Source organism: Orycteropus afer, unplaced genomic scaffold (genome assembly GCF_000298275.1).
Source record: "Orycteropus afer afer isolate SDZICR_OR568_19922 unplaced genomic scaffold, OryAfe1.0 scaffold00124, whole genome shotgun sequence".
NCBI lineage: Eukaryota > Metazoa > Chordata > Mammalia > Tubulidentata > Orycteropodidae > Orycteropus > Orycteropus afer.
Window position 1 is genome coordinate 8,022,480 of NW_006921711.1, and position 3,857 is coordinate 8,026,336.

The following is a 3,857-nucleotide window of genomic DNA, read 5'->3' on the forward strand; positions in this document are numbered from 1 at the left end:
TATTTTGTCATTTTGTTCTTGTATTTTCTTCCAAAATTCTTCTAGGGTTTTGTCTGTGTTTTCCTTGGTCTGTCTCTCAATCCTTTGAAGATACCTGAATATAAATTCTTTTGAATTCCTTATCAGGGAGTTCCAATGCTATATCTTCCTCAGGGATGTGTTTTGGGTCTGTATCCTGGTTCCTTGTTTCTCCTGCTTTATCTTGCTTCTTTGTGTGGACTGTAATGCTCTGTTGTCTCCAAGGCACTGTGACATTTTTGTTTTTATACTTAATTCGTGATTGTATGTTGGAGTGACTTGCCTACAATTTTCATTTTCTTTTTTTGTTTGTATGTTATCTACACAACCAGGGTACTTTGTTGTGCTCCTCTATTCACTAGCTGACAGAACTTATACACTCACCACCTGTCTCCTTTCCTGTTTTCAGCCTCTTGTATGTCCCTGCCGACCTGGGCAAACAGAGCCTATTCTTAGGTCCCTGGAATCCAAATGAAGATGTTATTACTTTAAAGTCCAAAATTATTGCCACCTGTAAAGATTCAAAATGGTTGCACCCTCAGTCACTTTAAATATCCACAATGGCCACCGCTTGTAAGCATTCAAAATAGCTGCATCCTCAGTCACTTTAAATATTCAAAATGGCTGCCACATGTAAACAATCAAAATGACTGTGCCTTCCAGGCAGTGGAAAGTCAGTAGCTCAGGTAGTCTCCCTCTGTGGTGTTTCCCTTTCTAGTCATAGGCCACCAGCATAGTTGTCCCTGCAGCCCTCGGTGATCAGGGCTGATCTTTAGGTCAATTCTCAGGTCCCACCATCACTTGGAAATATTCAGGCTGTTGGTCCCATCAGAGTAGCTGACAGTCTGCAGCTCTGACCATCTCTGTACTCACTGTTTTTGTTCAGGGTTTTCCACTAGTTGATGCCTAATCCACTTCCGTGAAGTTTCTTTCAAAGATCAGGGCTCCAGGATTATCTTCTGTATCTCTGTCTACTGGTTTTTCTTTTCTTTGTTGAAGAGGGTCTGGGTTGCTTATCTGCCTATTCTTCCATCTTACCAGCTGTGCACAATCTTTACACATGTTTCTATTGGCTTATTGTTATTTTATCTTCATCATCATTGTTAAATTAGGACCTCTAGGTATTAAGGAAATTAGCCCTACATGAGTAATAAATATTTTTCCTACTTTGTCACTTGCCTTTTGACTTTTTTAAAGATAGTTTTTGCACACTCCCTGATCCAAAAACCCACTATATGGACACAGTAATCAAAATGGCCTAAAATTGGTACAATAACAGACATATAGACTAATGGGACAGAATTGAGAACCCAGAAGTAAATCCATCCACCTATGGAGCTCAAAGATGCTCATCTTTGAGAAAGGACTGAAACCCATTAAATGGGTGTTCTGGTTACCTAGTGCCACTCTGACAGGAATATACCACAAATGGGATGGCTTTAACAAAGAGGAGTTTATTCTCTCACAGTATGGAGGCTTTAAGTCCGAGTTCAAAGTGCCAGGCTCTAGGGGCTAGGTGAAAATCCCTCAAACTTGGCTTCAGCTCTGCCTCCTGCTCCCAGCCCACTGAAGCTAGAGGCTTTTCTTCACTTAGGCAGCTGCTGGATGCTGACACTGACAAGCCCAAGGTTAACTAGAAATAAGGCATAGACCCAATGTTACCAAACCACATGGCAGGCCATTCATTCAAGTCCATTGAAAGTCCCAAGGTCAGCAAATTATGGCAGGCTGCTGAACAACGACACGGCTACATGCAGGGTTCAAGCATGCCATAAGCTAGAGACCATTCCCAAAGATGTCTTATATATGGTAAACAGACCACATACCCAAAGCAGCCACTCACCTGCTCCAATAGATTCCACTATGGAGTTGATTACTAATCTCACCGGAGAATAACTACATTCAGCTGCCTAGCTATTCAACCAGGCCTAACCAAGTTGACACACAAACTTAACCACTTAAGTTTATTATTTAACAAACAGGAGTTTGTTAAACTAAACAGGAGTTTGTTAAAGCCATCCTGTTTGTGGTATATTCCTTTCAGAGTGGCACTAGGTAACCACAATGAGGAAGAGATAATCTCTTTAACAAATGGTCCCAACAAAGCTGGATATTCACTTGCAGAAAAATAAAACAGAATCCCTATCTCACACCATACACAAAAACTAACTCTAGATGGATCACAGACCTAAATGTAAAACCCCAAAACATAAAGATCATCAAAGAAAAAATAGGGAAAAACTTAGGGACCCTAATACATGGTGTCAATACATTATCAAACATAACTAAAAATGCACAAACAGCAGAAGACAAATGAGCCAACTGGTACCTACTAAAAATTAAATATTTATGTGAAAAATGAGGAAAACCAAAGACACATGAAAACAATTAGTCCACCATGCGATCCTCCACCTATATGACCATGAGACCAGAAGAACTAGATGGTGCCTGGCTACCACTGTTAACCACTTGGAGGGGAATCTGTGTAGGAGATCCTGGGTAGAGTGGGAGAATAATGTGGAACAAAGCTCAAAATTATAAATTAAAAAAAAAAAAAATCAGGTTTGCTGGTCTGATAGAGCTTGGTGAAACCCCTGGGACTATGTATGGACCCTAGCTTCCCTTCAGGTGTGGAATTGAACTCACTCCTGTGGTTTCCAGACAAATAATAGACAGGTATATGGACTGAACATTTACATCAGGTAGATATACTCTTTGGAGAGATGAATCATGGGAGAACAAAAAGGCAGTGTATGCACAGGGAGACAGCCCAAGGGGCAGGAGTGCATGGGAGGGAAGGACACAGGGAAGAGGGAACTATGGGGAGGAAGTGGGGAGAGAACTGTTACATTGTAGGGAATTGCAGTCAATGTCATGAAACAAAATGTGTATGAACTGCTGTATGGAAAATGAATTTGTTCTGTAAACTTTCATCCAAATTATAATATTTTTTTAATTAAACATTTATATGCATCAAAAAGTTTTTCAAAAGAATTAAAAGAAAATGCACAAACTGGGAAAAAAAAATTGTCATTGATATAGTGGACAAGGGACTAATCTCCAAAATGTATAGAAAATTTCAACAACTTAACAGAAAAAAAGACAAGCAATCCAAAAAATGGACAGGGGACATGGACAAACAGTTCACCAAAGAAGACATTCAGATGGCCAACAAACATATGAAGATATGTTTGTGATCCTTAGGCATTAGAGAGCTGCCAATCAAAACATCAATGAGATATCATCTCACCCAGCAAAGTTCACAAAACCAGAAAGTAACAAATGCTGGTGAGAGTGTGGAGAGATTGGAACTCTCAAACACTGCTGATGGGACTGTAAAATGACACAACCACTGTGGGAAATGTTATGGTGCTTCTTAAGAAGTAGGAAATAATACACAATATGATCCAGCAATTCCACTACTAGGTATATATCCTAGAGAAATAAGAGTCACGACATGAATGGATATATGCATAGCCATGTTCATTATGGTATTACTCACAATGTATAAAAATGGAAACAACCTAAATACCCATCAGTGGATGAATGGATAAACAAACTATGTTATGTACACACGAGAATACTAGATAATGTTGAAGAATAAAATGAATCTGCAAAAAGGCCTCTTAACATGGAAGAACCTCGAGAACATTATGCTGAGTGAATTAGTCAATCACAAAAGGACAATTATTATATGATACTTGTTGTTGTTGTTGTTGTTAGGTGCCATTGAGGCGTTTCCGACTCATAGCGACCCCATGCACAGCAGAACGAAACACTGCCCGATCCCGCGCCAGCTCCACGATCCCTGCTATACTTGAGCCCATCATCACAGCCAC